The sequence below is a fragment of the Cherax quadricarinatus genome, chromosome 61 (assembly GCF_038502225.1).
Source record: "Cherax quadricarinatus isolate ZL_2023a chromosome 61, ASM3850222v1, whole genome shotgun sequence".
Classification (NCBI taxonomy): domain Eukaryota; kingdom Metazoa; phylum Arthropoda; class Malacostraca; order Decapoda; family Parastacidae; genus Cherax; species Cherax quadricarinatus.
The window spans coordinates 7,045,237-7,072,576 of NC_091352.1; the positions used below are offsets into that span (position 1 = coordinate 7,045,237).

The following is a 27,340-nucleotide window of genomic DNA, read 5'->3' on the forward strand; positions in this document are numbered from 1 at the left end:
AAAGATGTCAACAGCAAAGTAATATACATGGAAAGGTTTGTATCTTTCAGTGATATACGCCAAAAGATACTCGCCTATTGTAATGTCACAGCTCCTGGCCCCGCCTCTTCGCTGGTCGCTACAAGGCTCACTCTCAACCAGCTCCAAGAGCCTTATCGTAATTATTAAAGCTATGTATGTAGACATCAATCATTGTATATACACCGACAGTTGCGTCTGTATATACACCGGGAGGTGTGTGTCTCTTGGTGTATTTAGATGCTGAAAATTTATTTTAATCCCTATTTTAGATATTAATTAAAGCATTCCTTACTGATAGTGTACAGGTGCTATGCAGCCTGTAGTCGATAGGCTTCAAACTTACCTGGAGGTTACCTGGAGGTTATTCCGGGGATCAACGCCCCCGCGGCCCGGTCCACGACCAGGCCTCCCGATGGATCAGGGCCTGATCAACTAGGCTGTTACTGCTGGCCGCACGCAGTCCGACGTACGAGCCACAGCCCGGTCCTATTGCTGGTGTTAACGGTGTAATACCTGTGTAGTGTTGCACAGATGTTGGAGGATTTGATTCTATTATTATTATTATTATTATTATTATTATTATTATTATTATTATTATTATTATTATTATTATTATTATTGGGCAGTTTTTAACCTGTGGAGTCGGTAGCTCCTGTTTAGATTCTTCATTACATATCACTGTATATACAAAGTATTGAGTAATGGGTATGATTCATACCCATTACTCAATACATGCTGCTCATGCCGTATGAGTAGCATGAAGGTACCATGTGAAGCCTGACAACAGGATGAGTGATGGCGTGACTGAAGCTGGACGATCACCAGTTGAGTCTTGTCCTTCGCTGATTTACAAGAGAATAAAATTTAATCGTCCTAGTAGGGTAGTGCGAGTGACTACTTCCCCTTCCTCGCCCCGGGGGTGGGTCGGTGGGTTGTGGTGGGCAGGGAGGGTGGTATTTGGTTGATGGTGGGCAGGGAGGGTGGTATTTGGTTGATGGTGGGCAGGGAGGGTGGTATTTGGTTGATGGTGGGCAGGGAGGGTGGTGTTTGGTTGATGGTGGGCAGGGAGGGTGGTGTTTGGTTGATGGTGGGCAGGGAGGGTGGTGTTTGGTTGATGGTGGGCAGGGAGGGTGATGTTTGGTTGATGGTGGGCAGAGAGGGTGGTATTTGGTTGATGGTGGACAGGGAGGGTGGTGTTTGGTTGATGGTGGGCAGGGAGGGTGGTGTTTGGTTGATGGTGGGCAGGGAGGGTGATGCTTGGTTGATGGTGGGCAGGGAGGGTGGTGTTTGGTTGATGGTGGGCAGGGAGGGTGATGTTTGGTTGATGGTGGGCAGGGAGGGTGGTGTTTGGTTGATGGTGGACAGGGAGGGTGGTGTTTGGTTGATGGTGGGCAGGGAGGGTGGTGTTTGGTTGATGATGGGCAGGGAGAGAAGTATTTGGTTGATGGTGGGCAGGGAGGGACGTGTTTGGTTGATGGTGGACAGGGAGGGTGATGTTTGGTTGATGATGGGCAGGGAGGGTGATGTTTGGTTGATGGTGGGCAGGGAGGGTGGTGTTTGGTTGATGGTGGGCAGGGAGGGTGGTGTTTGGTTGATGGTGGGCAGGGAGGGTGATGTTTGGTTGATGGTGGGCAGGGAGGGTGGTATTTGGTTGATGGTGGACAGGGAGGGTGGTGTTTGGTTGATGGTGGGCAGGGAGGGTGGTGTTTGGTTGATGGTGGGCAGGGAGGGTGATGCTTGGTTGATGGTGGGCAGGGAGGGTGGTGTTTGGTTGATGGTTGGCAGGGAGGCTGATGTTTGGTTGATGGTGGGCAGGGAGGGTGGTGTTTGGTTGATGGTTGGCAGGGAGGGTGGTGTTTGGTTGATGGTGGGCAGGGAGGGTGGTGTTTGGTTGATGATGGGCAGGGAGAGAAGTATTTGGTTGATGGTGGGCAGGGAGGGACGTGTTTGGTTGATGGTGGGCAGGGAGGATGATGTTTGGTTGATGATGGGCAGGGAGGGTGATGTTTGGTTGATGGTGGGCAGGGAGGAACGTGTTTGGTTGATGGTGAGTAGGGAGGGACGTGTTGATTGATGGTGGGCAGAGAGGGAGGAAGGATGAAGTGGGCAAGACTGTGTTGTGAGGGGGATTCTGGACTGGAGTCCTGGAGGGAAAGGAGAAAGACAGGAATTGCTAGGTTGGCGGGTGGAGGGCACGGGTGGGTAGGTTGATGGTGGGTGACGGGGAGGGTGGAAGGCAGGGAATGACTGGAAAAGAAGGGTTGGCAGGGGAGGGTGGGTTAATGGACCCTGGGATGGGTAGGCCATGTTCTGACTGAGTGTCGGTACCGGCGGCTCCGGACACACCGGGTCAGTCTCCGCTCTGGACTCTTTCGGTAAACATCGCTCACGCCGCTCCTGCCGCTCCCAAAGCTGCTGATCTCCGTACCACTAGTGCGTAAGAAGACTCCAGACGTGTTGATAATATTGTGGCTGCCTTCAACACTTGTAAGTTATATGCTTTTTGTTTTTGAAAAATATTCAAGCCTTCAAATTTATATTCCCTCGAGGGATGTTCCTTAATGTAGGTGAGGGGCTTTTGATCCCAGTAATTGGAACTGTAGTCCCCTTCCTTGTGACTGAACCTGAATGCCTAAACCCCTTCGGATTTAGTGCTTTCCCCATAACTGTAATATTAATAATAATATTTGAATTTATACTCGAATTGCGGGTGGTTAATGAATCTTACCGGCGTATTGTGTGCGCCAGACTTTGAATAAGATTTCTGTGTTCGTCCAAGACGCAGTGACACTCATGAAAGACCCTACTGACGTGTGTGTGTGTGTGTACTCACCTATTTGTGCTCACCTATTTGTGGTTGCAGGGGTCGAGTCTTAGCTCCTGGCCCCGCCTCTTCACTGGTTGTTACTAGGTCCTCTCTCTCCCTTCTCCATGAGCTTTATCAAACCTCGTCTTAAAACTATGTATGGTTCCCGCCTCCACTGCGTCACTTTCTAGGCTATTCCACTGCCCGACAACTTTTTGACTGAAGAAATACTTCCTAACATCCTTTTGACTCATCTGAGTCTTCAACTTCCAATTGTGACCTCTTGTTTCTGTGTCCCCTCCCTGGAACATCCTGTCTTTGTCCACCTTGTCTATTCCGCGCAGTATTTTATATGTCGTTATCATGTCTCCCCTGACCCCCCTGTCCTCCAGTGTCGTCAGGCCGATTTCCCTTAACCTTTCTTCATAGGACATTCTCCTTAGCTCTGGAACTAACCTTGTCGCAAACCTTTGCACTTTCTATAATTTCTTGACGTGCTTGATCAAGTACGAGTTCCAAACACGTGCTGCATATTCCAGTATGGGCCTGACGTACACGGTGTACAGTGTCTTGAACGATTCCTTACTAAGGTATCGGAACGCTGTTCTCAGGTTTGCCAGGCGCCCATATGCTGCAGCAGTTATTTCGTTGTGTGCTTCCGGAGACATGCTCGGTGTTATACTCACCCCAAGATCTTTCTCCTTGAGCGAGGTTTGCAGTTTTTGGCCACCTAGCCCATACTCCGTCTGCAGTCTTCTGTGCCCTTCCCCTATCTTCATGACTTTACATTTGGCGGGGTTAAATTCGAGAAGCCAGTTGCTGGACCAGGTGTCCAGTCTGTCCAGGTCTCTTTGAAGTCCTGCCTGATCCTCATCTGATTTAATTCTCCTCATTAACTTCACATCATCTGCAAACAGGGACACTTCTGAGTCTAACCCTTCCGTCATGTCGTTCACATATACCAAAAATAGCACTGCTCCTAGGACCGACCCCTGTGGGACCCCGCTCGTCACAGGTGTCCACTGTGATACCTCATCACGTACCATGACTCGTTGTTGCCTCCCTGTCAGGTATTCTCTGATCCATTGCAGTGCCCTTCCTGTTATGTGCGCCTGATCCTCTAGCTTCTGCACTAGTCTCTTGTGAGGAACTGTGTCAAAGGCCTTCTTGCAGTCCAAAAAGATGCAATCAACCCACCCCTCTCTCGTGTCCTACTTCTGTGTGTGTGTGTGTGTGTGTGTGTGTGTGTGTGTGTGTGTGTGTGTGTGTACTCACCTAGTTGAGGTTGCAGGTGTCGAGTCCAAGCTCCTGGCCCCGCCTCTTCACTGGTCGCTTCTAGGTCACTCTCCCTGATCCATGAACTTTATCATACCTCTGCTTAAAGCTATGTATGGATCCTGCCTCCACTACATCGCTTCCCAAACTATTCCACTTCCTGACTACTCTGTGGCTGAAGAAATACTTCCTAACATTCCTGTGATTTATCTGTGTCTTCAGCTTCCAACTGTGTCCCCTTGTTGCTGTGTCCCATCTCTGGAACATCCTGTCTTTGTCCACCTTGTCAATTCCTCTCAGTATTTTGTATGTCGTTATCATGTCCCCCCTATCTCTCCTGTCCTCCAGTGTCATCAGGTTGATTTCCCTTTACCTCTCCTCGTAGGACATACCTCTTAGCTCTGGGACTAGTCTTGTTGCAAACCTTTGCACTTTCTCTAGTTTCTTTACATGCTTGGCTAGGTGTGGGTTCCAAACTGGTGCCGCATACTCCAGTATGGGCCTAACGTACACGGTGTACAGGGTCCTGAACGATTCCTTATTTAGATGTCGGAATGCTGTTCTGAGGTTTGCTAGGCGCCCATATGCTGCAGCAGCTATTTGGTTGATGTGCGCTTCAGGAGATGTGCCTGATGTAATACTCACCCAAGATCTTTTTCCTTGAGTGAGGTTTGTAGTCTCTGGCCCCCTAGATTGTACTCCGTCTGCGGTCTTCTTTGCCCTTCCCCAATCTTCACGACTTTGCATTTGGTGGGATTGAACTCCAGGAGCCAATTGCTGGACCAGGTCTGCAGCCTGTCCAGATCCCTTTGTAGTTCTGCCTGGTCTTCGATCGAATGAATTCTTCTCATCAACTTCACGTCATCTGCAAATAGGGACACCTCGGAGTCTATTCCTTCCGTCATGTCGTTCACAAATACCAGAAACAGCACTGGTCCTAGGACTGACCCCTGTGGGACCCCGCTGGTCACAGGTGCCCCCTCTGACACCTCGCCACGTGCCATGACTCGCTGCTGTCTTCCTGACAAGTATTCCCTGATCCATTGTAGTGCCTTCCCTGTTATCCCTGCTTGGTCCTCCAGTTTTTGCACTAATCTCTTGTGTGGTACTGTGTCAAACGCCTTCTTGCAGTCCAAGAAAATGCAATGTGTGTGTATGTGTATGTGTGTGTGTATGTATGTGTATGTGTGTGTGTATGTGTATGTGTATGTGTATGTGTGTGTGTGTGTGTGTGTGTGTGTGTGTGTACTCACCTGTATGAGGTTGCAGGGGTCGAGTCACAACTTCTGGCCCCGCTAGTCGCTACTAGGTCACTCTCCTCGCTCCAAGAGCCTTTTCATTCCTTTTCTTAAAGATATGTATGGATCTTACCTCAACTACTTCACTCTCCAGATTATTTCACTTCCTGACAACTCTAAGACTAAAGGAATACTTCATAACATCCCTATGGCTCATCTGAGTTTTCAATTTCCGGTTGTGGCACCTTGTTTCTGTGCCCCATGTTAGAAACATTCTAGCCCTCTCCTGGAGGTTACCTGGAGGTTATTCCGGGGATCAACGCCCCCGCGGCCCGGTCCATGACCAGGCCTCCCGATGGATCAGGGTCTGATCAACTAGGCTGTTACTGCTGGCCGCACGCAATCCAACGTACGAGCCACAGCCTGGCTGATCCGGCACTGACTTTAGGTATCTGTCCAGCTCTCTCTTGAAGGCAGCCAGGGGCTTATTGGCAATTCCCCTAATGCTTGATGGGATGCTGTTGAACAGTCTTGGGCCCCGGACACTTATGGTGTTTTCCCTTAGTGTACCAATGGCGCCCCTACTTTTTATTGGGGGCATTTTGCATCGCCTGCCCAGTCTTTTACTTTCGTAGGGAGTGATTTCTGTGTGCAAATTTGGGACCATTCCTTCCAAGATTTTCCAAGTGTAGATTATGATATATCTCTCCCTCCTGCGTTCCAACGAGTACAAGTCAAGTGCTTCCAAGCGTTCCCAGTAGTTAAGGTGCTTGACAGAACTTATACGTGCAGTAAAGGATCTCTGTACACTCTCTAGATCTGCGATTTCACCTGCTTTGAATGGAGATGTTAATGTACAGTAGTATTCCAGCCTAGAGAGACCAAGTGATTTTAAAAGGATCATCATGGGCTTGGCATCTCTCGTTTTGAAAGTTCTCATTATCCATCCTATCATTTTCTTTGCACGTGCGATCGTGGCACTGTTGTGATCCTTGAAAGTGAGATCCTCAGACGTTACTACTCCCAGGTCCCTTACATTATTTTTCCGCTCTACTGTATCGCCGGAGTCAGTAGTATACTCTGTTCTAGTTATTATCTCCTCCAGTTTTCCATAACGGAGTAGTTGGAATTTGTCCTCATTGAACATCATATTGTTTACCGTTGCCCACTGGAAAACTTTGTTTATATCTTCTTGGAGGTTAACCGCGTCCTCAGCAGATGACAGCCTCATGCAGATCCTAGTATCATCCGCAAAGGATGATACGGTGCTGTGGTGTATATCTCTGTCTATGTCTGATATGAGGATAAGGAATAAGATGGGGGCGAGTACTGTGCCTTGTGGAACAGAGCTCTTCACTATGGCAGCCTCCAATTTAACTCTGTTGACCACTACTCTTTGTGTTCGATTTGTTAGGAAGTTGAAGATCCATCTCCCCACTTTCCCAGTTATTCCTTTAGCACGTATTTTATGGGCTATTACGCCATGATCGCATTTGTCAAATGCTTTTGCAAAGTCTGTGTATATTACATCTGCATTCTGATTTTCTTCCAGTGCATCCAAGGCCATGTCATAGTGATCCAGTAGTTGTGAGAGGCAGGAGCGACCTGCCCTGAACCCATGTTGCCCTGGATTGTGCAGATTTTGGGAATCCAGGTGATTTGCAATCCTGCTTCTTAGCACTCTTTCAAAGATTTTTATGATGTGGGACGTCAGAGCTATTGGTCTATAGTTCCTAGCTAATGCTTTGCTGCCACCTTTATGGAGTGGGGCTATATCCGTTGTTTTAAGTGACTGTGGAATTTCACCCATGTCCAAGCTCCTCCTCCATAGTGTACTTAGGGCACACGAGAGGGGTTTCTTGCAGTTCTTAATGAAAACAGAGTTCCACGAGTCTGGGCCCGGGGCTGAGTGCATAGGCATGTTGTCAATGGCTTTTTCGAAATCTATCGGAGTTAGGGTAATGTCGGAAATCTGGCATACATTTATGGAGTTTTGAGGCTCATTCATGAAGAAATCATTTGGGTTGTCGATCCTCAGACCGATTATTGGTTCACTAAACACAGAGTCGTACTGGGATTTCAATATTTCACTCATTTCCTTGTTGTCATCTGTGTAAGTCCCATCCTGTCTGAGTAAGGGCCCGATACTAGATGTGGTATTTGCCTTATCAATTCCTCTCAGTATTTTATACGTCGTTATCATGTCCCTCCTTTCCCTCCTATCCTCGAGTGTCATCAGGTTGAGTTCCTTAACCTCTCCTCATACGACATACCCCTTAGCTCCGGAACTAGTCTTGTTGCAAACTTTTGAACTTTCTCCAATTTCTTGACGTTTGACCAGGTGTGGGTTCCATACTGGCGCTGCATACTCCAATATGGGCCTGATGTACACGGTATACTGCCATCAATTACTCCTTACTTAGATGTCGAAATGCTATTTTCAGATTTGCCAGGTGCCCATATGCTGCAACGGATATTTGACTAATATGCGCCTCAAGGGACGTGCTCGATATAATGCTCACCCTAGATCCTTTTCCTTGAGCGAGGCTTGCAGTCTATTACCCTCAAGCATGTACTCTATCTACGAACTTCTCTGTGTTCCCCAAATTTCATGACTTTGCTCTTGGTGGGGTTAAACTCCAGGAGCCATTTATCGGACTAGATATGCAACTTGTCCAGATCCCTTTGTAGTCTTACCTGATAACTGTCCGCTTGAATTCTCAGCATTAGCTTCACGTCGTCTGAAAACAGAAACACCTATAATTTTATCCCTTCTCTCATGTCATTCACATATACAAGACAAGACAAGAAAGTTTAGGCAAGACCCCATGTGGGGTGAGCTGGGAAAACGGGACGTGCGAAGAATAGCGTTGGAGAGGAGTGTCCACAGTCGTAGAGAAAGTGCCAGGACTTAACCCAGCAACTAGGCGATCGTGGGACAGACTGGAGAATCAGGAAGAGTAGGCACAGATGCAACAGTCTTGTGGAGGTTGGAGGTCTTCAGTCTTGACAAGCTGGCAGCAGGTTAGGTCGCAGGACAGGACAGGACAGGCAGGTAGGAACATCAGAGGACACCATACTGGTGGTGTTATTTGACGTGATTAAGGTGGCAGGTTTGTAGAGGAGCCATTCTCAAATTTCTTGAAGCTGTTCCTAGAGGTGGTAAAGTTTTGCCTTGTTTCCAAAGGTGAATCGTAGAGGCTTGAGGAATTCCAGAACTTGAGTGAGAGTGAAGTGATGAGGTTGTTCGCAGGCAAACTTGACAGTTCCTGCACCGAGGCCATTGTAGAGTTCAGTGCATTCACAATCACATATATGTGCATTCACATATACTAGAAACAGCACCGGCCCAAGGGCTGACCCTTGTGGAACCCCGCTCGTCACAGGCGCCTACTCTGTCACCTGGTTACGTACCATCACTCGTTGTTCCCTTCCTGTCGGGTATTCCCTGATCCATTGCACAGTTTTTCCTGTTCCTGTCTGCTCATCTAGCTTTTGTACCAGTCTCTTGTGCGGTACTGTGTCGAAACCCTTCTTACAGTCCAATAAAATGCACTCTACCAGTCCCTCTCTTTCTCCTGTCTTATGTTACTTTGTTAACTCGAGTACGTTTGTGACACAGGATTTTCCATCTTTGAAGCGGTGCTAGTTGTCAGGCATGAACTCATTCATTTTTTTCAGGTACTCCACCGCTTTTTTTTCCTCTGTGTACTCACCTATTTTTGTTGCAGGGGTCGAGTTGTAGCTCCTGGCCCCGCCTCTTGGCTGGTGTGTGGGTGTGTGTGCGCGCGCGTGCTAGCCACCACCACCACAATCTTAATCGCTGGTTTGAGCTGTTCTTTATTATGACAATTCACCTTTCACCTGAAACACTGCTGACTAGTCATTGTCAGCCAGTGGCCAGTTATACAGTCATTTAGCTTGTCAGTGGGCAGTTATACAGTCATTTAGCTTGTCAGTGGGCAGTTATACAGTCATTTAGCTTGTCAGTGGGCAGTTATACAGTCATTTAGCCTGTCAGTGGCCAGTTATACAGTCATTTAGCCTGTTAGTGGCCAGTTATATAGTCATTTAGCCAGTCTGTGGTGAGTTATTCAGTCAATGGTCAGTTATACAGTCACTTGGCCAGTCTGTGGTCAGTTATTCAGTCATTTAGCTAGTTAGTCAGTCAGTGGCCAGTTATTCGGTCATTTAGCCAGTAAATGGCCATTCAGTCATTCAGCCAGTCAGTGACTAGTTATACATTAATTTAAGTAGTCTCTGATCAGTTATGCAGTTAACTAGTGGCCAGTTATTCAGTCGTCTAGTGAGTAGTTATTCGGTCATTTAGTGTCCAGTTATTGGAAAAACCTAACATAAGAAATTAGGGAGCACTGCAGCGGGCCTGCTGGCCCATGTTAAGCAGATTCACCCTACACCCACGAGCATCCACTCTTGTACTTGTCTAACCTATTTTTAAGCTACACAAGATTTTCCCTTCAATGACGCTTCTCCGGAGTTTGTTCCTCTCATCCACAACTATTACCAAACTAGCGCTTTCCTGTATCTACCCAAAATCTAAAATTTTCCAACTTTAGCTTATTGTTGCAAGTCCTGTCTTGGTTAGATATTTTTTGAGCACGTTATTTACACACCCTTTATTTATTCCTGTCTTCTGTTTATACACCTCAGTCATATCATCTTTAATTCTATGCTTTTCCAGAGAGTGCATATACAGTGTCTTCAATCTATCCTCGTAGGAAAGCTTTCTGATACAAGGGATCAACCAAAGCCTAGTATATTTAAATTCAAGGTTGGGTGCCTTGATGTTAGTGATGGGCTCTTGATCAGAGGAGCTGGATCAAACAGATTGCTTGCCATTCCTTCAGGCACTAAGTGATCGCGATGAGTTTTGTTTTCCAGGGCATTAAATAACCGGTCAGCCAGGTCACCATCCTAGTCAACACTGGGAAAAAATGTACATTCACTCGTGTGTAGTGAGGAAAGTGACCTTCCCGGCCTTGTACGTAAATGGTAGACAGTGCCGACAACATGAGGGATTGGACACATGCGCAGCATCTGGGTAACTTTATTTGTAGACGTTTCGCCAACCAGTGATTTGATCAGTAAAGTCACTGGTTGGCGAAACGTCTACAAATAAAGATACCCAGATGTTGCGCATGTGTCTAATTCTTCTCGGCCTTCATCTGTAATCGGTCCCTCTCCTTCCAGTTGAAACATTTCTCTCCCTCACTCTCCAAGTGTAACCTCTCTCTCACCCTCCAAGTGTAACCTCTCTCTCACCCTCCAAGTGTAATTTCTCTTTCACCCTCCAAGTGTAACCTCTCTCTCACCCTCCAAGTGTAACCTCTCTCTCACCCTCCAAGTGTAACCTCTCTCTCACCCTCCAAGTGTAACCTCTCTCTCACCTTCCAGATGTAACCTCTCTCTCACCCTCCAAGTGTAACCTCTCTCTCACCCTCCAAGTGTAACCTCTCTCTCACCCTCCAAGTGTAACCTCTCTCTCACCCTCCAAGTGTAACCTCTCTCTCACCTTCCAAATGTAACCTCTCTCTCACCCTCCAAGTGTAATCTCTCTCTCACCTTCCAAGTGTAATCTCTCTCACCCTTCAAGTGTAACCTCTCTCTCACCTTTCAGATGTAACCTCACTCTCACCCTCCAAGTGTAATCTCTCTCACCCTCCAAGTGTAATCTCTCTCTCACCTTCCAAGTGTAATCTCTCTCACCCTTCAAGTGTAACCTCTCTCTCACCTTCCAGATGTAACCTCACTCTCACCCTCCAAGTGTAATCTCTCTCACCCTCCAAGTGTAATCTCTCTCACCCTCCAAGTGTAACCTCTCTCATCTTCCAGATGTAACCTCTCTCTCACCTTCCAGATGTAACCTCACTCTCACCCTCCAAGTGTAATCTCTCACCCTCCAAGTGTAATCTCTCTCACCCTCCAAGTGTAACCTCACTCTCACCTTCCAAGTGTAACCTCTCTCTCACCTTCCAGATGTAACCTCACTCTCACCCTCCAAGTGTAATCTCTCTCACCCTCCAAGTGTAACCTCTCTCTCACCTTCCAGATGTAACCTCACTCTCACCCTCCCAAGTGTAACCTCTTCCTCACCTTGGACATAAATAGTATAAAATACCGACACGATGTAAAAATAGACACAAATGCAGTTTAGGTGGGTGTGAGTTGGACCTGATTAGCTTGTGCTACTACGTCAGTTGCCGTGTTCCTTCCTTAAGTGAATGTGACCTGACCTGACTAGGTTGGGGCATTGCCTTAAGCCGGTAGGAGACTTGGATCTGTCTCGCATGGGCCAGTAGGCCTGCTGCAGTGTTCCTTCTTTCTTACGTTCTTAGGTGTCCCGTAGCTCGATCGCTAGCGTACTCAGCTCACACACTGAGGTCCGGAGTTCGAATCTCCTCCGGTACGACTGGAAAACATTAGGGACGTGTTTCCATAAGATACCTGCTGTCCCTGTTCACCCATCAGTGTAAAACGGGTACCTGGGTGTTAGTCGACTGGTGTGGGTCGCATCCTGGGACAGAACTGACCTAATTTTTCTCGAAATGCTGAGCATAACAAGCGCCTTCTTATATAGTAGTATGTCATTGATGTCAGCTATGGCCTGTATACCATGTACTTGTAGTAAATAAAAATATTTTTTATTTGCCTTACAAATATAATCTTTCCCTCCGTCACCCTCCAGATGTAACCTCTTCTTCCCACACTTTCCAAATGTAATCTTTCCCTTCGTCACCTTCCAAAGTAACCCCTCCCTCACCTTCAAAATCTCACTCTCTCGCCCTCCATATGTAATCTCACTCTCTCGCCCTCCATATGTAATCTCACTCTCTCACCCTCCATATGTAATCTCACTCTCTCACCCTCCATATGTAATCTCTCTCCACCTTCCAAATGTAACCTCGCTTTCCCTCACATTCCAAATGTAACCACATGCCTGCACTCTCTAAATGTAATTTCCTTGGTTTTCATACGTAACTCCCCCTCCCCCCTTAAAATGTAACTTTCACTCATCCTGGAAACGACGGTTACTTGAGCGTCTGCAACGGCAGTAAGATCATCATAGTCGTAAAAGCCTTGGCATCAGATGTCTGAAACGACAAATCTACGACCTGAAATGTATCCACCTGACTTACAGTTGTGGAGGAGAGTGAGACATTGCAGAGTAATCTGTCGAGACGATGTTTCGAGCTGTGTATTGAGCTCTGTGAAACTGGGAAGAACTGTCATCTGAGTCATCTAAGCGAAATACATACGTACATGCATTTAGACATACAATAATACATGTATACAAGCATATAATAATACAGATACACAAACGTATAATAATATATACACATGCATACATATTTTGATGTTTTGCTGCGTTATAATTTTGACTGTCCTTCGTTTTTCTTCAAGATAGAGGGGGGCTGAGCTTGTTCAATACGGGGATACCTTTCTCAAATCACACAGCGACCGTAATACGTTAAAATGGTGGTTATGGGTTTAATAGTAGTAGTAGTTGTGGTAGAGGTTCTGGTGATTAGAATGGTAGTGGTAGCTGGGATAGTTGTGGGAATAGTAGTTGCTGTGACAGTAGTAGTAGTGGTGGTGGTAGTAGTAGTAGTAGTAGTGGTTTGACCTTATACTGTATGGTGAAGGGTGTGGTGCCAAATATTGAAGGTTCTCAGTGCCCAGCCTTGGGAAGACCCCACACTACCACTCTCACCTGGTGTCAGCACACCTACTAGTGTGCCGCAGCAACAACAGCAATGTTGGTAGTGGGAGCTAATAATGATCAACGTCATTATTCGCTCTGGTAGCTGCCACAAAAGTGAAATGAATTGGAAAGGCGAGCGAAATGAGAGAGTTCATGTTTACCAGGCTGCGAGTCAGCTGGGCAGGCAGCCTGCTAGCCAGCTGGGCAGGCAGCCTGCGAGCCAGCTGGGCAGGCATCCTGCGAACCAGCTGGGCAGGCAGCCTGCAAGCCAGCTGGGCATGCAGCCTGCGAGTCAGCTGGACGGGCAACCTGCGAGCCAGCTGGGCAGGCATCCTGCTAGCCAGGTGGGCAGGCATCCTACTAGCCAGTTGGGCAGGCATCCTACTAGCCAGCTGGGCAGGCAGCCTACTAGCCAGTCTGCTGCAAGATAGAGAAGAGTCAAGTGGTGTAACCTGGGGGTGGGCAGGTACCAAATCAACACGCTACCAACTCGTGATGCCATCAGGTTTACACTTGCCTGGCGAAATGTTTTAATTAGTTTGTGCTGTGTGGAGTCATAGCTGCGCTCAGGGATTCAGCATCCGCTAAACCCGTTGGGAAGTGGTACAATGACTAGCGAGTGAGAAACGGGTTGATCTAAGGAAGTGGAGATTAGCTTCAATTCAATTCCGTGGATAAAAAGCCCTGCACTAGCATGACGGTATCTTTGAAATTAATAATAATAAGGAGCATCATGCACTGTTATCAGCAAGGATTACTGCTCCCAGTTGGCAGTGTTGGCTTAATGGTGTCACTTATTGGCAACACTAAGCGACCCACTTCGGTAATTGCTATTTCAACCACCATTGATGTGAGTTATTGACTCCCCTCCCCCTCGCAGTCAGCTTCAGGTAGTGGGTGGTAGGTGGCAGCTTCAGGTGGTGGTGGTAGGTGATATCAGGTGGTGGTGGTAGGTGATATCAGGTGGTGGTAGTAGTGTCAGGGGGTGATGGTGGTAGGTGATATCAGGTGGTGGTAGTAGTGTCAGGGGCTGATGGTGGTAGGTGGTAGTGTGAGGTGATGGTGGTAGTGTCAGGTGGTGATGATGATGGTGCTGGTGGTAGGTGGTAGTGTCAGGTAATGGTGGTAGTGTTAGGTGATGGTGGTAGGTAGTAGTGTCATGTGATGGTGGTAGGCGGTAGTGTCAAGTGGTAGTGGTAGTGTCATGTGATGGTAGCGTCACGTGATGGTGGTAGGTGGTGGTAGTGGTAAGTGGTGGTAGTGTCATATAATGGTGGTAGTGTCACGTGATGGTGGTAAGTGGTGGTGGTAGTGTCATGTGATAATATTGGTGGTGGTGGCAGGTGGTGGTGGTGGTAGTGTCGTTGTAATTACAAAAGTAATTACCCAGGTAATCACATTACTAATTACTAAGGTAATTACCTAGAAAATTAGCAAGTTCCTAAGGTAATAACTGATAATGACCAATAGAGTGAAAGGAAGAGCCTTGATGCTGTTAAAAGGCTTTTGATGCAGGGAACTGGAGCTATTCTCCCCTTCCTCGCATCAAACTTGATATCTCCAATTAGCCAGGCACTATAAGAACTCTACATTATTAGTGCTTCAAAATACTACTACTACTACTACTACTACTACTAATAATAATAATAATAATAATAATAATAATGATAAAAAGGTTGAAGGCAGCTTAGATGTGTCTGAGGGCAATGTGCGGTGTGAATGTAATGCAGAGAATTCCTAGGTTGGAGATTAGAAGGTGTGAGGTTTCTAAAAGTATTATCCAGAGGCTTGAGGAGGGGTTGAGGTGGTTCGGACAGTTTGAGAGGATGGAACAAAATAGAATGACTTGGAGGGTATATAAATCTGTAGTGGAAGGAACTCGGGGTAAAGAGGGAGGGGGTTTTGTGTGCGAGGGGCTTGGACTTCCAACAAGCGTGCGTGAGCATGTTGGTAAGGAGTTGGTGGAGAAGAATGGTTTTTATGACCTGACGTGCTGTTGGAGTGTGAGCAAAATAATATTTGTGAAGGCATTCAGGGAAACCGGTTAGCCGGACTTGAGTCCTGGAGGTGGGAAGTACAGTGCCTGCGCTATGGAGGAGTGGAGTTGATATGTTGCAGTTCTTTAATTGTAGTGTAGGCACACACACACACACACACACACACACACACACACACACACACACACACACACACACACACACACACACACACACACACACACACACACACACACATATATATATATATATATATATATATATATATATATATATATATATATATATATATATATATATATATATATATATATAGAGCTGTTTTGCGAGTTAAAGTATTCTTGACTGCTGGTAACAAGCAGACTTAATGACCATCAGGTGGGTCTATAGGATTTGAACCCAATTAACTAACCTTAGATCCCTAGGTCTGTCTGTCTGTCTCTCTCTCTCTGGGAACATGACGCGGGTGAAAAAAAATTACCCAGCACTGGTGTGTAGTATTCATTTCCCTCGCGCTGCTTTAAGATCTCTGACATGTGCTCTGTGGGTTAAAATGTGTCGCTTGTCATGGTGCGCGTCCGTATGAAGGTTGTGATGACACCGTGGGTACAGTGATGACACCGTGCGTACAGTGATGACACCGTGGGTACAGTGATGACACCGTGGTTACAGTGATGACACCGTGGTTACAGTGATGACACCGTGGTTACAGTGATGACACCGTGGTTACAGTGATGACACCGTGGTTACAGTGATGACACCGTGGGTACAGTGATGACACCGTGGGTACAGTGATGACACCGTGGGTACAGTGATGACACCGTGGGTACAGTGATGACACCGTGGGTACAGTGATGACACCGTGGTTACAGTGATGACACCGTGGTTACAGTGATGACACCATGGTTACAGTGATGACACCGTTGTTACAGTGATGACACCGTGGGTACAGTGATGACACCATGGTTACAGTGATGACACCGTGGTTACAGTGATGACACCATGGTTACAGTGATGACACCGTGGTTACAGTGATGACACCGTGGGTACAGTGATGACACCGTGGTTACAGTGATGACACCATGGTTACAGTGATGACACCGTGGTTACAGTGATGACACCGTGTGGGTACAGTGATGACACCGTGGGTACAGTGATGACACCGTGGCTACAGTGATGACACCGTGGCTACAGTGATGACACCGTGGTTACAGTGATGACACCGTGCGTAGTGATGACACCGTGCGTACAGTGATGACACCGTGGGTACAGTGATGACACCGTGGTTACAGTGATGACACCGTGGTTACAGTGATGACACCGTGGTTACAGTGATGACACCGTGGGTACAGTGATGACACCGTGGTTACAGTGATGACACCGTGGTTACAGTGATGACACCGTGGTTACAGTGATGACACCGTGGTTACAGTGATGACACCGTGGGTACAGTGATGACACCGTGGGTACAGTGATGACACCGTGGGTACAGTGATGACACCGTGGGTACAGTGATGACACAGTGGTTACAGTGATGACACCGTGGCTACAGTGATGACACCGTGGTTACAGTGATGACACCGTGGGTACAGTGATGACACCGTGGGTACAGTGATGACACCGTGGGTACAGTGATGACACCGTGGGTACAGTGATACCGTGGGTACAGTGATGACACCGTGGTTACAGTGATGACACCGTGGTTACAGTGATGACACCGTGGGTACAGTGATGACACCGTGGGTACAGTGATGACACCGTGGGTACAGTGATGACACCGTGGGTACAGTGATGACACCGTGGTTACAGTGATGACACCGTGGGTACAGTGATGACACCGTGGGTACAGTGATGACACCGTGGGTACAGTGATGACACCGTGGGTACAGTGATGACACCGTGGGTACAGTGATGACACCGTGGCTACAGTGATGACACCGTGGTTACAGTGATGACACCGTGGGTACAGTGATGACACCGTGGGTACAGTGATGACACCGTGCGTACAGTGATGACACCGTGGGTACAGTGATGACACCGTGGCTACAGTGACTGAAACACTACAACAACAATAACCGCAGCAGCAATAGTAACAACAGGAGCAGCAGCAACAATAACAGCAAGCTGCAACAGTAACAACAGAATCAACAACTGAAGCAGAAACAGCAGGGGCAGCATACGGGCGCCTGGCAAACCTGAGAATAGCGTTCCGATACCTTAATAAGGAATCGTTCAAGACACTGTACACTGTGTATGTTAGGCCCATACTGGAGTATGCAGCACCAGTCTGGAACCCACACCTGGTCAAGCACGTCAAGAAGTTAGAGAAAGTACAAAGGTTTGCAACAAGGCTAGTCCCAGAGCTCAGGGGAATGTCGTACGAGGAAAGGTTGAGGGAGATCGGACTGACGACACTGGAGGACAGAAGGGTCAGGGGAGACATGATAACGACATACAAGATACTGCGGGGAATAGACAAGGTGGACAGAGATAGGATGTTCCAGAGAGGGGACACAGGGACAAGGGGTCACAACTGGAAGCTGAAGACTCAGACGAGTCACAGGGACGTTAGGAAGTATTTCTTCAGTCATAGAGTTGTCAGGAAGGGGAATAGCCTAGCAAGTGAAGTAGTGGAGGCAGGAACCATACATAGTTTTAAGAAGAGGTATGATACAGCTCAGGAAGCAGAGAGAGAGAGGACCTAGTAGCGATCAGTGAAGAGGCGGGGCCAGGAGCTGAGTCTCGACCCCTGCAACCACAATTAGGTGAATTAGGTGAGTACACACACACACACACACACACACGCCAGTAAAGATACACTACCTATATGAACAACAATTTCTCAATCAAGTCTTTGTGTGAAAAATTTCGTAAACAAGACGTTTTAACGGTAACAAACGTCTTTTATTTTCGATCATGTGTAGCTGTGAACTTAGCTTTATCATCAAGCTAGGTAAAGCCTAAACGATAAGTCTAAAATAAAGACTTATTCTGCTTTACACCTGACTTTATGTACGTTTGTCAAGTTTCCAGCCACGGTCAAAAACCTGCGTAATTAACTATCTGTAATGACCTATTTGTTATTACCTATATGTAATTTGATATCTGTAATTACTTATTTGCAATTGCAGAAGTCTTGTCCCGTCTGCGGCAATTATTTCCCCACATTGTTTTTTTAATATTGTTTTCTAATGGTTGTTGCTCCTACTCCTTCCTCCTTAATTGATTGTTGCGTCACTCTGACGAAAACTTTTCCAGTGTCTGCGTCAAGGTTATACACACTGAGAAGTGTATGTTTTTCAGCGTGTACACACCGAGAAGTGTATGTTTCTTAGCGTGTACACACCGAGAACTGTATGTTTCTCAGCGTGTACACACCGAGAAGTGTAGGTTTCTCAGCGTGTACACACCGAGAAGTGTATGTTTCTCAGCGTGCACACACCGAGAAGTGTATGTTTCTCAGCGTGTACACACCGAGAAGTGTATGTTTCTCAGCGTGTACACACCGAGAGGTGCATGTGTATGTATCTGTGTATGTACCCCTAGAGGTGTATATATTTCAGTGCATATACACCGAGAGGTGTATGCCTAAGTGTATATGCACCAAGAGGAGTATATCTCCCAGTGTATATATGCTGAAAGGTGTATGTTTTTCAGTGTATATACACTGAAATCTCTATTTTAATGATTAAAGTATTTGCTGACTGGTGGTGTATGCAGTCTGAATAACAGTTTTGTAGTGGTAGGTTACAAAAAAATGCGTGTACTGGCCTAGTTGTGATTGTGGGGGTCGAACCGTAGCATCTGGTCCTGATTCTTAAGTTTCATACAAGTGGCTTCATTTTTTCCTATCTTGTGTATCTTTTAAGGAGTACACTTGAAAAGTGTACTCCTATAGCCAGTTTATCCAGTTTGTACACTACACTTAAAGTTGTTTATCTGGGTGTTTAGCTTCCATGTTCCATGTAGTTGGTCCCCTCGTGGTGGTCCTAGTCGTCTGTCCCCTCGTGGTGGTTCTTGTCATCTGTCCCCTTGTGGTGGTCCCAGTCGTCTGTCCCCTCGTGGTGGTCCCTGTTATCTGTCCACTCGTGGTGGTCCTAGTCGTCTGTCCCCTCGTGGTGGTCCTAATCGTCTGTCCCCTCGTGGTGGTCCTTGTCGTCTATGTCCTGAGTGACTCCTTCATGTGGCTGATGGACCTTCTTGCATATGACAACCATGTGCACGCTACCTATGTTATCTGTTTTTTTTTATGTGTACTTCAGGTGATAAGGTCAGTGTGGTGATGGTATTTTGTCTGTCAGGAGAAATGAAAAAAATATGCTTATGGAACCGAGACTTACTACAGGCTTACCGATATACCAAATCAAAAATTTAAATTCAAATTAAAAAAAAAAGTGTCTGGTCTCCACTGCCTACCTCTCATCTTCATTACCTGGCATTTGCAACCACTTACTGAACCATTCCTGCAGAATATTCAAGCCATCTTGCAGTTTCTCGCAAACAGCTTACGTCTGTATCCTCATCATAGGGACGTCACCTGCAAACATCAGCCACACACACCACACTAAAGTTTCAAGCTGTGCATATAATCTGCCTCCATCACTGCTTCATCACTTTACTCTGACCATCATGAGGCTGGAAAAACTATTTTGACATCTTTCTGGTCATTTGAGTCTTTATCTTCCATGTGTGTCCTTCTTGTTTTTCACCCTCGAACAGTCCTCTGCCCAGCCTATCAATTCAATTCAATTCAATTCAAAGTTTATTCTCTATAAGGATTACAATGCTGAGTTTACAGAATTTGGTTATTGTGTGGTTTACATGTAGTTAAATAATGATTACAGAGTGTACCACTAGAACACCTAGCATGGCTAGGCATTTCGGGTAGACTTAGTTTAATTCTTAATTTTAAAATATTACAAATTATGAGGTAAGTTGGTATTATGGCTAAGTGACTAAATACTAGTTTGTGAGTTTAGCAATGTGAATGCTTTTGTTTTGGCACAGTACATAGTTTCAGTATTGGAGTATCACAGGATTCATTATTTTAAGATCGAGGTTAATATTTCTGTTTATGGTCAAATGGGTGAGTGAGTGTAAGTGTGAACCACCAGGTGGTATTCGTGTAGTTAGTTGATGGGGTGTATCAGGGAGATAAGATGTTTTCTAATGGTAGTTTTGAAGGTGATGAATGTGTCTGCAGTTCTAGAGTTCTCAGGTAGGGTGTTCCAGATTTTAGGGCCTTTGACATACATTGAATTTTTGTAAAGGTTTAGTCGGACACGGGGAATGTCGTAGAGATGTTTGTGTCTGGTGTTATGCCTGTGGGTTCTGTCACAACTGTCAAGAAAGCATTTTAGGTCAAGGTTGATATTGGAGTTTAAGGTCCTGTAGATGTAGATTGCACAGTAGTAAGTGTGGATGTACTGAACAGGGAGTAAGTTTAGATCTATGAAGAGTGGGGGGGGGTGTTGCCAGGGATGGGATTTAGTGATTATTCTTACTGCAGCTTTTTGTTGGGTTATTATTGGCTTTAGGTGTGTTGCTGCAGTTGATCCCCAAGCACAAATAGCATAGGTGAGGTATGGATAAATGAGTGGTATAGTGTGAGAAGGGCATTTTGCGGCACATAGTATCGTATCCCAACCGTTTTGGATACTTTTTTGGTTATGTGTTGGATATGGGTGCTGAAATTCAGGTTGTTGTCAAGGTATAGGCCTATGAATTTGCCCTCATTATGTCTGGTAATTAGAGTGTTGTCGATCTTAATATTAATTTGTGCATCTCCTGCTCTGCTACCAAACATAATATAGTAGGTTTTGTCAGTGTTAAGTGTAAGTTTATTGGCTGTCATCCAAGTCGATATTTTGATCAGCTCCTCGTTAACAATGGTGTTGAGGGTGGCAAGATTAGGGTGAGAGATGACATAAGTCGTGTCGTCAGCAAAGAGAATGGGTTTCAGGTGTTGGGATACGTTTGGAAGATCATTGATGTATATGAGGAAGAGCAGGGGACCAAGGACACTTCCCTGGGGAACTCCAGTATCAAGTGGCCGTGTTGTTGATGCTGTGTCTTTAATGGTGACATACTGATACCTATTAGTAAGGTAAGATTTGAAATAAGCAAGCGCATGGCCTCTTATACCGTAATGGTCAAGTTTGTGGAGTAGGATGTCGTGGTCTACTGTGTCAAAAGCTTTTCTTAGGTCAATAAAAATTCCTAGTGGATATTCCTTATTTTCCAATGCTGTGTAAAGCAGATCTAGCATTTTTATGATTGCATCATTAGTGCTTTTATTTTTCCTGAATCCAAATTGGCAGGGGTTGAGTATGTTTTGTGCCGTTATAAATGAATATAGTCTCCTGTGCACGAGTTTCTCAAAGATTTTGGATAGCAATGGTAAGTTTGATATTGGCCTATAGTTGTTTAAGTCTGTAGGGTCACCACCTTTATGTATTGGTGTAACCCTTGCCATCTTGAGTAATTTCGGGAAGGTGCTAGTTTCTAGTAACTTGTTAAAGAGTAATGAAATAGCATGCAAAAGGACATGGGCCGCTCGCTTGTACAGTAATGGTGGGACATGAGACAGATTCCCTGAGTTATTTTTAAGTGACTTTATAATCTCGGTGACTTCCGTGGGCTCAGTTGGTGCAAGATAGAAGGAATTTGGGAAATTCCCATCTAGGTAGTCCCCGGCATGGGCATTGGTATGTGGGATTTTATTGGCGAGATTAGATCCTATGGTTGAGAAGAAGTCGTTTATCTTGTTAGCTGTGTCAGTGGGATGTAGTGGTGTTTCATTAGGTTTAGTTAGGACAATATTCTTGTTTTTTTTTTTCAGTTTGTGGGTCCCTAGAATCTGAGAGAGTGTTTTCCAGGTCTTTTTTATATCTCCTCTAGTGTCTGTGAATCTACTGGAGTAGTATAGTTGTTTGGCTTTCTTTATTACTTTGGTGAGAACTGATGAATAGTGTTTAAGAATATCTTTGTGTATTAAGCCCTGTCTATATTGCTTTTCATATTTGTGTTTCTTGTCAATGGATTTCAGAATGGTGCTGGTTAGCCATGGGCAACCAAGCCGTTTGTTTGTGATCTGTTTCGTTTTTATGGGACAATGTAAGTAATTTGTTGAGAAAAATGTCTGTCCAGGCCTTGGAGAATTCTGTAGACCAGTCAACAGTCTCTAGGTCAGCTGTGAACTTCCTTATTGAGGCCTCGTCATGGAGTCTAAATGAGACTTTGTTGTATTCAAGTGGTGGTTTACTAATGTTTGTCAGGAGGAAGGTGGGGTAGTGGTCTGTAGTGCTATCTGTGATTATCCCTGATTTGAGGGGGGCTAGTATATTGGTCCATATGTGGTATATTATGGTTGCACTTGTCTCAGTGAGCCTGGTTGGTTTAGTTATTGTTGGTATGAGAAGTGTGTTGTTCATATTGTTGATGAAATCAGTTACAGGCTGATCATCTAGTAAGCCAAGGATGATGTTGAAGTCTCCAGCTAAGAGAAGGTGGTGCTTATTCATTTGTCTGTTATTAGTGACTTTAATTTCTCACTGAAATTTGGGATGTTTGTGTGAGGTATCCGGTAAATGGCACCGATTGTTATAGGTGTCTTAAGGTTTTTTACAGTAAAATTAGCAAAAATGCATTCCCCATATTCATCACTAAAGCAAGTGGTGCTAATACAAGATAATTGGTTAGAGTAATAGATTGCAATACCACCCCCAACTTGGTTTGGTCTGCAGTTGTGAATTACAGTGTATCCTGGTAGAGGGTAGATATCTATTGTGTCCTGCTTAAGCCAGGTCTCAGTAAGGATAATGCAGGAGAAGGGTGTCTTTAGTGATTCAAGGAGTGCCAGGAGGTCATCATAGTGTTTGCTTAAGGACCTGATGTTGTAGTTAAGTACTGATAGACTTTTAGCATTGTTTAGGATAGTGCTGGCTTGTGATGCTGTGTAATAAAGGCAGTTACTTTCCAATAGGTTTTGATTGGGTGTCAGATTATGGAGGTTTAGATCAGGGTCAACGTGATCAATCATCTTCTAGGTTTAAATTATGGTTATTTATATCCTGAGTTGTGTGTTGAGTTCTAGTACTGATATCTGTAGTGGTGGGAAGTTTGGACAAGTATATAGCTAGAGTATTTTGGTCATATAGAGTATAGTCACTACTACACATAAAGAAGTTGATGTTGTCTATGTGTTGTGCTGGAATGAACTAAAGTACAACTAGGTATAAACTAGTAATATAAAAATACAAATTAAAAATAGAACAAGACTCTCACTTGCAATTGCACTAAGGTCTAATATAATGACTTTTGTGGAGTCTATGTTTTGAGCTAGAATGAGCTATAGTACAACTAGGTTTAATCTAATAATATAAAAATACAAATTAAAAATAGCACCAGTCTCTCACTAGTAATTGCACTATGGTCTAATATAATGAATTTGGTATCAGGTCATCTCATAGCACGTAAACTTATCTTCCTCGTTCTTTTATTCTTAAATGTCGTTTGGTTTAATACTTTAAATTTCTCCTTATATATCCATGGTCTACTTCCGGGACTAATTTCGTTGCGAATCTGCAGTTCCAATACTTTCTTAAAATGTTTGCTCTGGTGAGGGTTCCATAATGGTGCTGCATACTTCACGATAGGACTGACAAGTATGGTATATAGCGTTATAAATAACTCTTTCTTTAGCTTCCTGAGAGCTGTTTAAGCTTCACCAGTCGATCATTTGACGCGAAATCCTTTGGTTGATGCGCTCCTCTGACATTGTGATTTATAGTATGGTACACTCACCTCAAGGTTCTTCTTGAGTGAGGTTCACAGTCTGTCGTTCCCCCACACTATGCTTCCTCTTTCCATTAACCAAGTCTTCATAACCTTTCATTTCTCGGGACTGAATTCCCGTAGCCACTTATTTGATCACTGCAGTTTGTTCAGGTTCATTTGCAGTTTTTTTTTCCTATAATTTCCGGGTTTTATTCTCTCCATTAGTTTCACATCATCGGCGAACAGGCACATATCGATTCCGGCATGTTCACATTTACCAAGAATAGTATAGGTCCCAGTACTGGTACCTGTGAAATCCCGCTTGTTACCCTTGTTCATCCTTATACCTTCTGCCGGACCATCTCTTTCGGTCTCCTCCCTTTAGGTATTCTTCGATTCGTTGTAAGTCCTTTCTTATTATCTCTCCCTAGCCCTTAATTTTAGGCTCAGTTTCTTGCGCAGTAGTGGCAGATGATTTCCTACAGTCCAATACCATGCAGTCCACCCTTCCTTCGCATCTTTATATCTGTGACCGTATCATACAACACCAGCAGGTTTGTAAGGCAGGATTTGCGATATCTAAATCCCCGCTGGCTGCTGTGTATGTGAAGCCATTTTTTAGGTACTCCAGTGCTCTTCTGATCATCTCCGTTACCGTACAAAATAAACCTTTCAGGTACTGGTCTGTGTTTTAGCGCTACCTCTCTCCCCTTGCTTAAATAATCGCTCGACTTTTCATGTCTTCCAATATTCTGGTAACTGCCGTATTTCCATCAACTTGTCTATGTACTCGCTGATTTGTGTGTGCTGGGTTCGAGTTTCGGCTCCAGACATGGCCTCCAAGACAAATTTTGCAATGCGGAACAAGGCTTCTTTGGGGCATTATACACAAATAACCCGCACATAAAAGAGAGAAGCTTACGACGACGTTTCGGTCCGACTTGGACCGAGGCTTCTCTCAGAATTGAGAATTTGAAGTCCAATAAAACCATTGGTAAACTTTCATAAATGTTTTATATCCTGCGCAACAGTATGACTAGATAACATATACTTTATACTTATATTTTATAAATTTTGAATTTTTTGTTGACCTATAATTATACAATTGCTTAATTTTTTAAACGCTTAATAAGCTCTTTCAAAGTATATAAATTCTTAAATGTTTAACATTTACTTAGACTACTTAGTGAAATGAGCTTTTCTGGCTTATTTGTCTGTAAAATTTTTAATAAGACTAAGAAAATCAGTTTCTGTGGCAATGCTTGATTCAATACTCAGTCTTGCTAAATTAACAAGTCTGGTTTAACACAGTAAACCTTAACAAGTTTTGATATGTTTACGTTTGCTAAAGTATCTCATGCTGACGCTACTGTAGCTGGAATTGTCAACAATATTCTCAAACTAAAACAAACATTTGCAAATATCTCACAGAGTTTGTAGTCAGTTAATAAGAACATAAGAACATAAGAACGAAGGAACACTGCAGAAGGCCTACTGGCCCATGCGAGGCAGGTCCAAGTCTCCTACCGGCTTAAGCCAATGCACCCAACCTAGTCAGGTCAGGTCACATTGACTTAAGGGAGGAACACGGCAACCGACCTGGTAGCACAAGCTATCAGGTCCAACTCACACCCACCAACATCCACTCATGTATTTATCCAACCTATTTTTAAAGCTACACAACGTTCTGGCCTCTATAACTGTACTCGGGAGTTTGTTCCACTCATCCACAACTCTATTACCAAACCAGTACTTTCCTATATCCTTCCTGAATCTGAATTTTTCCAACTTAAAACCATTACTGCGAGTCCTGTCTAGGCTAGATATTTTCAGCACACTATTTACATCCCCTTTATTTATTCCTGTCTTCCATTTATACACCTCAATCATATCCCCCCTAATTCTACGTCTTTCTAGAGAGTGCAGATTCAGGGCCCTTAGTCTATCCTCATAGGGAAGGTTTCTGATACATGGGATCAACTTTGTCATCCTCCTTTGTACATTTTCCAGAGAATTTATATCCATTCTGTAATACGGTGACCAAAACTGTGCAGCATAATCTAAATGAGGCCTAACCAAGGATGTATAGAGTTGAAGAACAACCTGAGGACTCCTATTATTTATGCTTCTTGATATGAAGCCAAGGATTCTATTAGCTTTATTGCGAACACTTATGCACTGTTGTCTTGGTTTCAGATTACTGCTAACCAGAACTCCTAAATCTTTTTCGCAATCCGTAATATTAAGATCTACATTATTTAGTTTATATGTGGCATGGTTATTGTCCTGTCCAACATTTAGAACTTTGCATTTGTCTATATTAAACTGCATCTGCCACTTCTCCGACCACTGCATCAGTCTATTCAAATCTTCCTGGAGTGCTCGAATGTCCTCGTCAGAATGAATTCGACGGCCTATTTTGGTGTCATCGGCAAACTTGCCGATGTCGCTCTTTATGCCCTCATCTATGTCGTTTATGTAGATTGTGAACAGCAGGGGGCCCAACACTGACCCCTGTGGAACACCGCTCGTGACGCTTCCCCACTCTGATTTCTCCCCATTTATGCAAACTCTCTGCTGCCTATTTGTCAACCATGCCTCTATCCAGGAAAATTTTTTTCCTCCTATTCCATGTGCTTTAATTTTCCTCAATAGTCTCTGATGTGGGACCCTGTCAAAAGCCTTACTGAAGTCCATATTTTTGAAACTGTGTATTGAATTTGCCTAAACGATTGTATGTAGAGAGAGAGAGAGAGAGAGAGAGAGAGAGAGAGAGAGAGAGAGAGAGAGAGAGAGAGAGAGAGCGAGAGATTAATAATAATATTAGTGGAAGTAGTATTATGAATTATGCATCAAAAGCAACACATGAAAATTATAATAATTATTCTTACAAACAAAATATTTACAATATTTACAGCGTACAATGTATAATACAACGTACAATACAGCGTACAATGTATAATACAACGTACAATACAGCGTACAACGTACAATACTTACAACGTACAATGTTTACAACGTTCAGTCAGCCGGAGAGGAAACTCTCGTTAAAACAGTGACACCAGAGTCATTGTTGAAGACGTTAATTAGGCTCCAGGTAATTACGTTCCCAGGTCCTGCTGGTGCCTAATATTGCTGCTCTTCCATCATCATCAGGTCACACCACTGACTTCAAACTTGAATGCTCTTACAGTGATGATCTTCCATTGATCTTATGTGTGGCTGTAGCCTGCAGCTTTCTGTTGAAGATTTCACGTGTGCGGGGGAAGGTGTCTGTGGTTGGTCTGTGTGGGGTTTCCTTGGTCTGTGTAGAATACTTGTAAAGTTATTGACCATATAAAGCTCTACAAAGGGTTAGGCAGGTTCTACAAACATCCAACCATTCAGAAAAAGAGCTAAGCAGGTCCGAATCACAGTTTTCTAATGCATTTTCAAAATTAACCAAGGAATTAATTACACCGACACTACTTAACACATTGTTCCACTCTTACAATGACGCTAC

General features: G+C 44.7%; 1 protein-coding gene across 1 annotated transcript in view; it reads left to right on the forward strand.

The window, feature by feature from the left end:
• The first annotated feature begins 2,370 nt into the window (after positions 1–2,370).
• LOC128699399 (alkaline phosphatase) overlaps positions 2,371–27,340 on the forward strand; it is a 66,734-nt gene continuing 41,764 nt past the window's right edge. Inside the window, exon 1 of the mRNA XM_070098195.1 lies at positions 2,371–2,508. The gene's annotated coding sequence lies outside the window, so the exon portion shown is untranslated. The remainder of the gene's footprint in view (positions 2,509–27,340) is intronic.